Consider the following 13746-nt stretch of genomic DNA (forward strand, 5'->3'; position numbering starts at 1 on the left):
AGGGTCAATCTTCAAAATTTAAAAAAAATGTGCTAGTAAAATGATCTAACAACATAAAAGTGACTCATAACTTCTCATTTAACACCAGATGGAAATCAAAAATTTTATTTCAAGAGACGATGCATACATCAATTAGATAAACTATCTTAAACAATTATTCAAAATCACTCATATTTTCTTGCACGCCATCAGAATTCACATCTTCAGATGAGTCACTAGATGTTGATGAAGGTGTTCCATATTCTTCTCTTTCATCAACTAGTGCCCCATCTGAGTCCACACGCATGCCCATCATTTCAGGTTTCAAAATTCTTCTAGATCTACGACTGGTTTCAGCAGACTCCCATCTCAATACTGTTCCTTCTGGTAACAACCTTTTCAGAATCTCTATCGTCTTGAAGTGAAGAGTTCCCCTCTTTGTTAAATTGAAGTCATAAACAAGTATGTCAACATCCTCCAATTTCAATATGTCTGTGCGGCAACGATTTATATTCGTACCCTTCTTTTTCTCTTTTTGCCATTTTTTTTGTCAACTACCATCTCTGGCTTATACACACCATTGAATGGGTGTGTATTTGTGGCATACAATGTACTTCAACACTTGTAACATCCTCATTTTTTGTAAAGACCTTTATAACTTTAGCAACCCAAAATGGATAGCCATTGAGATCTCCATCTGCTAGCACTACGATCATGCAACCCTCCTTAATATCTTGTACTAAACCCCTGTAAAGGTCTTCCATGGCTTCACGTTGTGCACAAGATCTTCTGGAACCAATATACATATCTCTTTCCTCTGCCTGTGAAGAATTAATGATACCTTGAGATTGTTGTTGTTCAACAATGTTTATTTCCTCATGTGCATTCGACACATTTTGTGGCCAAATAAATGGATTTTTTAAAGCTATATCTTCATTTGTTCTTGTTGAAATGATATCACTTTGATTATTGAAAAATGACTTCCACCAAACTGAATCAGCAATGTCAAAGTACTCATATGTATATCTAATACATTTTTTAATTTCTTCTAGGCAATCAGAATAATTTATATCTCTGTTTTGTTTGCGTGCATTATGAACTTCACCAACTGATTGTAATAACAATATTTGATGAAAATATTGGATGATCTGGAATGAACTTCAAAATTGCAAACCTGATGATGACACCCATTTTGTAGTAGTTGAATACTTCTTGCCCCATATTAGTGTTTTCCCATCAATTTTTTTGATACGAAATTGATGTTGGAAGCTAATGTCATTAAGTTGTTCAATGCATTTCCCCTTGCCATATGATCCCATAATAAACCTTCGCATGTCAATAGTTTCTTCCAACGCATCAAAAGTAGGCTCTAGCATGTATGATTTCTTAATACATTCAATTAATGATGGCAAGATCCTAGCTTCCTTCCTCCTCAATGTGACTGAAAAACGACTGAACATCTGATCAATATGGTCATGAGTGTGCCCAACAAGAAGGAAACCAACCTTTACCTTATGAAAAATTCTCAATTCAACAAGCATGTTTAGATATCCAAAAACAACCTGATTTTTGTTTTCACGGCAAGTGTTGTCCAATTGTAGATACAAAACTTTAGGAAGATTACCAGACCAATGAGAAAGCACATCATGAATTATGGTTATGGTCAGATTTGCATCATTATGAATATTTGGAGCTGTGAAGTACACCTTTGGCAACATTTTCCCATTGAAGACCATAAAACCGACCAAGTGATACTGAATAAAATTTTCCTCCGGTAAATTTTTGGGTGTGCGAACAAAATGTGGTAAAAGTGTTTTCTTCTGGTCCATACCATCAATTATCAAACCCAAATATTTATTCAGATTATCATAACACTTCTTTCGATGCTTGTACAACTTTTTCCGTTCATTTTTTTGTTGTTCGCGATGCTCCTGAAGTTCTTTGACAATTGAATCTACACAACATAAAAGAAAGCCATTAAGAAATATGTTTTCATAATTGATGAGTATACAATCTTAAAAGTTAAAGTTATGAATGCCTACCTCTTTCTGACCCTTCACATTTGTCCCTTTTTTATTTAAGAGAAGCACATGTACTGCAAATCCCCATCCTTGTCTTCTTAGGAATACAGACATTATTGAATTCTTTCTTCCATATCTTCACAAAATATTGATATGTAATAAACCGACCATGTCCCTCATCACCTTCTGTATATTCTTTGTATAAGTTGTAGATTTCGCGTCTCGAAAAATTATCTGGAATATGTATTGTCTCTCTATTTGGCATACACTCTCCATGCTTTGAAAATAAATCTTTCATCCATGACATTGCAATGTTTGATAATGGCCCAAACTGTCTTTTATGACGTATTTCAGAATAAAATGTGGGATCCTTTTCCAAATTTTCTTGAATTCTCGAGAGATGAAAATTCCCGATCGAATGAAACATTTTGAAAGCTTTTCTACAGATAAATAAAGTCTGAATATGATAATCATAACCTGACAATGTAGATTGCATGCACCCAACTAAATATGAATTTTGCATGCTTTTATTCATTGACAAATACCTCTTTCTGCTCTCAAATGCAAATTTGAAATCCATATGTTTCAAGCAATCTTTTTGGCAACATTCACTTGAAATGAGTGCGCTGATAGAACTTCTTCTCGTCAGATATTTTGCTCTACTCCTTGTATAACTAGAACATCTTGCATTGATACGAAAAGGTCTGGTCCTACTCCTCGATACAATATTTCTCGGCAACATCTCCATCATTAGATCATCATTTGTATAAGGATTTTTATCATCATTAAGAGGAATGTTATCCACACTATGATCAACTGTGATTTTCAAATACTGACTTGGAGGATATTCTTTATCTTCCCCTTCTTCAGTGCTACTATCATAGTCCATAGATTCGGACTCAATGGAAATTTTGACTCGATGTTTATTGGATATTCTTCCTCATGTGCATTTTCAGTGCTGCTCTCACGGTCCATAGAATTAGGACTAAGTGTGTCATCTTGTCCTTCATCACTACTACCTTTATACTCATTAGAATTAGGACTAAGTGCATCATCATGTCCTTCATCACTACTGCTCCCATAGTCCTTAGAATCAGGACTAAGAGGACATTGTGACACTCCATTCTTTTGAAATTCATCATCATGCTCTTCATCACTGTTGCTCTCGTACTCCTTAGAATTAGGACTAAGTGGACACCATGACACTCCATTACTTTGAATTTCATCATCCCGCTCTTCATCACTACTTTTGTCATAGTCCTTAGAATTAGGACTAACTGGACACCGTCGCACTCCATACTTTTGAAATTCATCATCCCGCTCTTCATCAAAGCTGCTTTCATAGTCCTTAGAATTAGGACTAACTGGACACCATGGCATTCCATACTTTTGAAATTCATCATCCTGCTCTTCATCAAAGTTGCTCTCATAGTCCTTAGAATTAGGACTAACTGGACACCGTGACACTCCATACTTTTGAAATTCATCATCATGCACTTCATCGCTGCTGCTCTCATAGTCCTTAGAATTAGGACTAAGTGGACACTTTGACACTCCATTCTTTTCAAATTCGTTATCACGCTCTTCATCACTGCTACTCTCATAGTCCTTAGAATTAGGACTGAGTGGACACCATGACACTCCATTCTTTTGAACTTCACTATCTTGCTCTTCATCATTGCTGCTTTCATAGTCCATAGAATTAGGACTAAGTGGACACCGTGACACTCCATTCTTTTGAACTTCACCATCTTGCTCTTCATCACTGCTGCTTTCATAGTCCATAGAATTAGGACTAAGTGGACACCGTGACACTCCATTCTTTTGAAATTTGTCATAAAGCTCATCATCACTACTGCTTTCATAGTCCTTCGAATTCGGGCTAAGTGGAATCTGTGACTCTTTATTTATTTGAAATTCTCCATCCCCTCTTTCATCAGTGTTGCTCTCATAGTCCTTAGGATCAGGACTAAGTGGAAGAATTGACTTTCTATTCATAGTGGAAGAATTCCCACTATATTCATCCATATGAATAGAGTTGTTACGCGATGAAGATGTTGATGCTGTATAAATCGAAACTTCACTATCAGGACAATCCATCCATTTCAAATAGAAGATGTTGAATGATACAAATGGAGAGTTTCCTAAAGATATTATATAGCTTAGAGAATGAACTTTTCCTTCCAAAAATTTCCCTCCAAAAAAATTTCGCGAAAATATTTCCCTCCAAAAATTTTCCAACCAAAAAATTTCGCGAAAATATTTCCCTCCTAAAAGTTTGTGAGATATATTTCACTTCATTATTTTATTATGCAATTTAATGAAAAATGTAAACTTAATTGTTTTTATGAAATAAATCATTAAAGTTAAAATTGTAAACTACAACTTCTACTTAAATTATTTTAATAGTCGAAGTATATAATTTTTACTAAACAATTGAATGTTTTTTTAAATTTTTATAATACATTTAGAAACAAGGTAATCCCACATTCACCCCGCTATAAAACAATTCCAAACTGTTCGCTTTATCATATTTTCATTCATCACCATAAAAAAATTAACATGTTAAGATTTATTAAAATTAATTAATCTCGCATTCACCGTACGATAATACATCTTCGTAGTTTCACCTATATATTCCATTATCACTATTACTCACGTTACATCAAGGTTTTGAGGTTCGTTAAAAGACTTGGAGCGAATTTGTGGAGCAGCTATATTGGGATCAACAACATATTCAACGAATAATTTCCGCAATTGAAATGTCAGTTAAATTTTTTTCTTTGAAATTTCTCCCTTACCCCCCCACCAGAACCCCCAACTCCCCCCCGTCACCCCTCATCCTTGTTCCACCTCCCCGCCACAACCCCATTCCCTTCACCTCACCCCCCCGCCCGCCTCCATAACCCCCCCAACCCCCCTCTATAACCCCCCCATCCTCTTGGCCCTCCCCCTCTACCCCTGGGACCCTACCCTCACCCTCACCTTACTTCCCCCCTGGGTGCCCCCAACTAAACCTACTCGTACCCCCAGCGGGCCCCCTTTACCCTACCCCATCTGTCGCCCCCCCAAACCCATCCCCCCTGTCGCCCGCACCCACTCACCGCCCTTAACCCCCAACCCATTCCCAACCCCCTCCTCCCATCCCCTAGCCCATACCCCCTGCTGCCCCCATCTACCCACCCCCCTCCATCCCCCTTAACCCCCTTCCCATTCCCAACCCCCCTTAAACCCGCCCCCTCCCCCCCCCCCATAACCCCCCCTTACCCGCCCCCCCACCCCCATAACCCCCCTCCCCAACCCAACCCAACCCATACTCACTGCCCGTAACCCCGCCCCCCACCCGGCCCCCTTCCATCCCCGCCCCCACCCATCCCCACCCCGCCCCGCCCTGCCCTCCCCCTCGCCCTCCCTCCTCCACCTCCGCCTCCGCCTCCTGACCTCATCCTGCTCAGACGGCCACCCGGGCGCGCTTGCGGGCCGCTAGGGTGGCGCGGGGCGGGGCGCTGCGGAATCGGACGGCCACCCGAGGTGGCCGGTGGGCCGTCGGGGTGGCGTTGCCGCCCCGCCCTGTGCCACCCCGGCGGCCCAGTGGCCCGCCGGAGTGGCACTGCCGCCCCGCCCCCCAGCGCCACCCTGGCGGCTCGGCGGCCTGCCCGGGGTGGCCGTCCGATTTCGGGAATCGGACGACCACCTCGGGTGGGCCGGCGGGGTGGCGCGGGGCGGGCGACAGAGGCGGGGCGATGCTGCCCGCCCCGTGCCACCCCGGTGGCCCGCCCGGGGTGGCCGTCTGATTCCAGGAATCGGACGGCTGCCCGGGCGGGCCATCGGGGGTGGCGAGGGCGGGGCGCTGCCCCGGGCGGGCTACCGGGGTGGCGTGGGGCGGGGTGGCAGCGCCACCTCGGCGGCCCGTGGGCGCGCCCGGGTGGCCGTCCGAGTGGGAGGAGTTCGGGAGGCGGAGGCGGAGGAGGGAGGGCGAGGGGGATGGGCGGGGCGGGGTTGGGTTGGGTGGGCGGGCGGGCGGGTATGGGTTAGGTGGGGGCAAGGGATGTGGGGCGAGGGGGGTTAAGTGGGCGGGGGGAAGCAGGTATGGTGGGGGGCGGGCAGGGATGGGGTAAGGTTAAGGGGGGGCGGGGGGTATGGGTGGCCGGTTAAGGGAGTAGGCCGGGGGGGGGGGGAGGGGTAGGGTTATGGGGTTTGGGAGGGGGTTAAGGGGGTGAGGCTAGGGTAGGGTTAAGGGGGGACCATCGGGGGTACAGATAGGTAGATTTAGTGGGGGGCGCCTAGGGGGGGAGTAGGGTGAGGGTGAGGGTAGGGTCCCAGGGGTAGAGGGGGAGGGCCGAGGGGATGGGGGGGTTATGGTAGGGGGCTGGTGGGTGAGGGGTAAGGGTGAGGTGGAGGGAGTAGGGTTGAGGGTGTTAAGGGAGGCGAGGCGGGTAGGCGGAATAGGTGGAAGGTGGGTAAGGGTGGGCTAGGCTGGCGGACGTTGGGGGGAAAGGGGTAGGTTGTTGGGGGTTGGGGAGAGCGGAAAGGGGGTGGAGTGGCATTGGGGTTGTGGGCTGGTAGTGGGGCTAGGGGGTGGAGGGGAAGTGGTTGGGGGGTGGGGTGGTGTGGCGTGGGGGTAGGGGGAGGTGTGGAAGGGGGGTAAGGGTGCGGTTGGATGGCCGTCCAATTGCGGTGTGGGGTGGCGTGGGTTGGTTGAGGGGGAAGAGGGGTAGGGTGAGTGTAGAGTAAGTGGTGGGGAAATCACCCGCCACTCTGTGGATGGACAGGGTGGTGTCAGTGGGCTTCTGCCATTTCTTAGTGTTAATATTTTTTTAATTTCAATTATCTGATTATACAAATTAAAAATTTAGGATATATTTTTGTTGTGGATTTAAGTTAATATGTTTTTGTTGTTTACTAATTTGTGTTTCTATTTTTCAGGAAAATGGCATCAAAGAAGATTTCTGTGAATATGTCTAGACCAAAGACACTTAAAGGTGCATCTTCAAAAAACATTGGTGAACGAACTCCACCTGAGCTCATGGCTACAAATCTTTCAAGTGCCTCAAATGATAAGAAGATGATTTCATACTGGAAGAATTCAAAAGAGGTGAAATTCCCATCAAGAATATGGTATGTGAAAGAAAAAGAAAGTCAAAGTGTGAACATATATCTATATATTGATATACCGAATGAAAATGGAATTTTTGAGCTGATGGGAAGAGTCATAGATATGTGTTCGGTACCAGACACTGAAGTTGTTTACATATTTACAAAAGCTCCCAAGTCACATGAAAGGATTAAATATCAACAAACATATTCATTGTATGACACGAGAGATGTATCTACAAAGTTGTGTAAACAAATTGTAAATAAGATGAAACAAAACATCGTAAGTATGTCATTTATATTGGTATTTTGTTTTTTTGAAAGTGTCTCGCTATATTTTTTTAATTTTGTTTTTATTGACATATGATATTTTATTTGACAGAATTTTGTTGAAAGTTTTTCAATTAGGTTGGGAGGCATTCATTTCATAGAGCATGATATCATGAAAGTTATCAGCCATTTTTACTCAGTGTCAGAAAAGGATATGGAAAACAAGCAAAATGTAGTAATTGATGATGCTACAAAACTACATCCAAAGGATCAGAAAAAAAGGCCTCTAGTGGACAAATCTAGCAAGGGTAAACAAGTTACTTTTGATGGCAATGAAGTTGAAACTGACAGTGAAGCATATGTTGCTGTTACTGAAGATGACATTGGAACTGAGAAGAGCCGTAAAAGACCAAAAGTAACAACGCCAAAAAATAAATCTGTTGACAATGTTATGATGAAGAAAAGTAAAGTTGAAGATTTTGAAGTAGTCATTACCAGTAGTCAAGAACAGGCTAGTGAAACCTCAAAAGAAAGCAGAGAAATCATTACACCAGGAGCTGATTTAGAGGATGGCATTATCAAAACAAAACAAAATGTCATTCGACAGAATTTGACAAAGAAAAACTTAATTGATGGTGGTCGTACATTTCAGCTTAATGTCAGACAAACCTATAAGGCAAGTGAAGGACAATGTCAATATCAAGTCAGAAAGCCACACCATCTGCATGTTCACAACTTGAAGACATTGATGAGGAATAATCCATATGCTCATGTGGTTAATTATGTGCTTCTGGTTGATCCAATTCAAGTTCCCAACAAAGAAGCATTTGATAAGTCAAAATGTTTTGAATACAATTATTATGTGCTTGGGGGGAACCATTCTGTAGAAGCTCAAAGACAATTGATGGAGGAATATCCCAATAACCCATGTTTTGAAACAATGAAATGTATCATTTACGCTGGTTTATCGGATATAGAAGCAAATTTAGTGGCATGGGAGCATAATTTAGATAATGAATATAGGATGTCTATGACTTTCATCCAAAGGGTTAGATTTATTCATAGTGAATTTCAAGAAAAATGTGGTGGGGATAGGATAAATGTTACTGCAGATTTCCGAAGGGAATGTTGTATGGAAATAGGCTATCAAATTGAAGAGAAACCCAATTCAAAAGGTGGAAAACGCAACCTTACTAGTGACATATTCAGAGGTGTTGATAACATTTTCCAATTGGCATTTAGAACTGGAGATGTTTGGAACTTGATTGATGATATTTTTAGCATGTGGGAAAACATTGGCATTAAAAACCAGAAGGTTAAAAAGTCTAAGCCATTGCTATGTGGATGCAGTAAATTAGGTCCTCACTTGAAGCAGCTTCCAGAAAATATGACTATCACACCTTGGAGAGCAATGCAAGGAGTGAAAGATGAAAAAATTTTCAAAACAATATTATCTCGTGTGAAGTCAGGGGAATTATCATTGGAGGAAATATCCGAGGAATTTCAAAAGTAAGTTTGTTGAATTATTTTTATTTATTTCTAGATTATAATTTTCTTTTAAATAAAACATGTTGTTCTTAGTAGTATTTGTTATACATATCATTATATTGACTTTTTGTTACTTTATCTATGTAGTCACAAAGTTTACATGAAAATTCAAGAACAAATGGTTAGATTGTTGAATGAAGATAGTTGGGATGATGTTGTACGCAACTATCCAGATTCAAGTTCTACATCAATATTAAAAGTTTTTTATCTTGCATTTAAAAAGGTATCTTGATTTACACATTCGTTTTTATTCATCTGTGTACTATTTTTAATTTATAACTTACACATATATTTGTTTATTTTATAAAAGATGAAGAAGGATGATAATGGAGCGCCAATTAGCTTCAGAACCTTTATTGAAAAAATAAAAGACCGGAAGACTGAGGAAGCAACATGTTAAGAATGTTGAACTTGATCCAACTCTTACTCATTTCATTTGGAATGGGCTAGACACTGTTCAATATCAAGTAATACAAGGCGACTGTGAAGACATTGCTAAACTCATACCTAAAAGGGAGTATGCCCTAGTTATTGCAGATATTCCCCATGGTTTCAATGTTTCAAATATTGACTATGATAGTGACCCTTATACTTATCAAGCTTTTAGTAAACTGGTTGCAGGATTTGTAGAAATCACGTCATCACCATTATGGAGATTTGTGACATTTCATTCAGACACACAATTGGCAATGATATTGTCAAGCTTCAAAGGGAAAACAAATTCAAGGATGCAGCTTACATGGTAAGACGTTTAAAATGTATATGTGATTAATGTTGAAAAATTCATTTATGTACAAGTTGATTGAACTTTTACTATTTCATGTTATAGACAAAAGGCAAATCTTCTTAATCGTGATAATCAAGTATTTATAAATGATTGTGAGTTCATTCATATTGATAGTTGGGCAAAAGATGATAGCTGTATGTCTATGATTTTTAATCGGGTGGACAGAAAGAGTCATAGCCAAATACCGAGTTATGATGTTGTTGTGAGAAAACTAACATATGAAGACAAAGAAGCAAAAAGAGAGATAGTTAACATTTATAAAAAACCACAATTATTGATTAACTATCTTATAGACATATGTTCAAATAAAGGAGATTGGGTTCTGGATTTATTTTCTGGCTCAAGTAAGTTTTATTATATAGAATTGAATTTCAATATGTAATTTTTTTAATTAATATGTCATTGTACTAATTTACTCCATTATTTCTTTTGTGCTAGATAACTAGGTACAACACTAGCATACTGCCTTCAAAAAGGAAGAAATTGCATTGCAATTGAAAAAGATCCATTACAATGCAATTTCATTCAGCAAAGAATTAATGCTCTTCAATTTCTTCCAGATGCAATGCAAGAAATTGGGTTGAAGAAAGGGGACTTTAATGAATCACGTGTCGCAAAAAAGGCAAAGGAACCTCAACCACCATTACATGGGATGTTTGGAAAGACATACATTGGGAGATTGGCAGACATGAAAGATCCATTAGAAGACGAAAATGAACAAAAGGAAGCAGCGAATATTGAGGAAGAAAACAATGATGAAACTCTAGAGGACGAAGAGTTTGGATTACGTGACATTGTTGATTAAATTTAAGTTATGCTTGGAAATCAAGCTCATTTTTTGTAACTATTAAGTAGTTATACTTGCAATGTTTTGACTTTGACATTTTATGAGAAGAATATACACTCAATTAAGGTTGTTATGCATTGAATATTTGCAATATGTGATTTTCGCATTAATTTTTAAGTTAACCATTATTTTTTGAAAAAAAATGATTATTATTATTTTTTTGATATGAAATTCATAAAAAAATATTATTTAACTATTTTTAGTTAAAATTTTCGTATAAAAATTGTGATTTTCGCATGTCAATTGTAGCAAAAAATTATCAAATGTGTAGTTTTTTAATTATATTTATGTTAAAAATGACTATTTTTATGTCAATTGTTAGAAAATATTGTTTTTTAGAAACAATTATTTCTTGTGGATTGAAAAATTAATTAACAATATATAAATATGTAGAATATTGAAAATTCAAAATATCAACCTTCTTTTTTAAATATGCGAAACAATAAAAACCTCACTACAAAAAACATAAAATTAAAATAAAAACAATAAAATATGAAGAAAAAGACCACTTCAAAAATTATTAAGTTTACAAAATAATTATTTACATTTTATACATTAGAAAATAAAAAAATTAAAAAAAGAAAACCTTTTAAAAAAAGAGTCTGGTGCAGAATTACCATGTTTATAAATCAGCATAAAAAACACTACCATTATAAAACACAATGTACATAAAAAAATTTATAGTGCCAAAAACTAAGCTTTAAAAAACACATTTGTGTTCTGCATAACCCCTTTTTGAAATCGGGTCACTTTTTTTCTATCTCTACAAACGGGTAACAGTATGGGTTCCCGTTTCAAAGTTTAAATTGTTCACGGGAATGTTCATGCCGAGAGTCGACCTTGAGACCAACTGAGTTTTGCGAATACTTTCTGACGACAAGGGAAATGATCATGTCAAAATTTGACCTCAAGACTAACTAAGTTTTGCGTTTGCATCTGCGTTTTGGGCATACTTGTTGATGGCATGGGAAATGTTCATGACGAGATTTGATCTCAAGACCATTTGAATTTTGCTAAATTCGAAAATGTTCACGTTGATATTTGACCCCAACCCCGAGAAGCTAAGTTCTGCAGAATCCATAGTACTTAACTTTTGAAGTTTTGAGACAGCCTCCAAATTCTTGATGTTCTTTAGCTTCACACTTTTTTCTGCACACATCTCTTCCAAAGATACCAATGTATGTTTCCATACTTGGAAGCTATTCTAATGTATAGCACCCAACCATTAACACTTAGCTTCTGAAGCTTTCTAGCAGGTTCAAACCCCTTGATGCTTTTAAGCTTCACACATATGCTTATTTGCCCTCAACTCTTCCAAAGGATCAGTGTTTCGATACTCTGCAGCTCTTGCAACTCTTCCAAAGGTATCAATGTTTCGACACTCTGTAGCTTTTCTAACTCAAAGCATTCATTAACAGAGAGCTTCCCTTCATTAATAGATGGCTTCCGAAGCTTTGTCGCAAGCTCCAACCCCCTCATCCATTGTGCTAATCCTGGTATGTTTTTCACCTTCAAACATCTCACTGTCTCACTATCTGCAACTCTTGCAAAGATCTGAGTGTATCAATGTCTCAATAGTAGGTTGTGTCTCAGTGTCTCAAATTCCATTTGCACATAGGTTTCTTCAGTTGATTTATAGATGGCCACCGCATCAAATCATCAATGAGATGCTCTGTCCAATGGCAAAGCCGACAAGAGAATGAAGACGCTGCAACATATCTAACCACATGTCAAATGGTCGAGCATATGTGTCTTCAACAATGTCATTTGGACAGAGATACCAAGATCCGTCCAAGTGTCTTATTCCCCCACTTCCACTTATTCATGTTGTTGACTTCCCAACTTCCAAACTAATCTTTCACACTTCTCTAAAGGTGTTAAATAATATGCTAGCTCACACTTCTCTACAGGTGTTAAAGAATATGCTATCTCTCTTATGGTTAAAATCACACTCCAAGTTGTAAAGTGTAGAAGCTAATTGCTTTTAATTTCAAAATTATGTAGACGCTCCTGTCTTTTAACATAATTGTCCAAAGTTTCAATAAATATACCATTTGGACGACATCCGTTGTCAAGGCTTGAAAATAACTATAAAGAAATATGTTACGTATTTTCAAAGCTCAACAATAATGGTTCTTCCTTAACTGATTGCATACTTTTACTCACGTTTTATTTTGCATGCTCCTTGGCCAATGAAAACAAATAAAAGATTTAAAGTGCAAGTGAAGTGTGAAATAGGTGTCCAAGAGCGGGGTTAGTCTCAGGTTTTAAACCATAACATCAAATTTCGCTTACTCTGTATTAACTTGAACTGTGATGCAATTCACATCACAAAGATAGAGAATGCATTTGACTAAGACACATTCATCATTCCACACACACACACACATATATGGAGCAAGAAATTCCTGTAATTAGTAACTACAAGAATCTATAAGTCCTGTAAAGGGGATCAAATGGTTGGGTACTTTCTAAAAGGGAAAATTGAAGACGACCATTGAAATGTGATCAACGTGTGGAGGGCCAAGGGTTTCCATAGTATATTGTGAAGTGTTGATTTGATGAAAGAGTGGCATTTAAGTTTATGTTTTGTTGAATAGTCAAAATGTAGATAAGAATTACAATGGACGTTTGAATGTTTAATTTCCATTGTTGGATAGATTTGTAAAATTGACATCGTATATGGGAGACTCCATTTTTGTTTTGAATGTTTTATGAGTTAACAAATCGTCATCTACGATCTATGTTGAATAGTTTCACAAAAGTTTTTTTCATGTCCATGTAGATTTCCAACTTTGTTGCAGGAACATGGGCAGAGCATTACTGAATAGTTTTGCAAGCAGTTGGCCCAGGATCTCCCCTTTGATGGACCCAACTCTATAATTTTCCTGAACACATAATAATTTCATTTCCAAAGTATAAAAAAACCGACATTGCCTACCTTACCATTGCTCTGCAAGTTGTTCAGGACTGTAACACTAAATTGTTTTGCAAGTTGTTCAAGACTGTAACACTAAATTGTTGTGCAAGTTGTTCAGGAATGTAACTCTAAAATTGGAGTAAACGTTGAGGTATAGTTACTTAAAAATTATAAACATTTATATACAAAAACCAAATTCAAATCTTTCGAACTATATACTATCTAATTTCACATTAAGAATGTATAATCATGTTGTAGCGGCTACAACCACCCTCCAAAA

This window comes from Pinus tabuliformis, chromosome 2_2 (genome assembly GCF_031772625.1).
Source record: "Pinus tabuliformis cultivar Carrire ecotype Pingquan chromosome 2_2, CPIR1, whole genome shotgun sequence".
Taxonomy (NCBI): Eukaryota; Viridiplantae; Streptophyta; class Pinopsida; order Pinales; family Pinaceae; genus Pinus; species Pinus tabuliformis.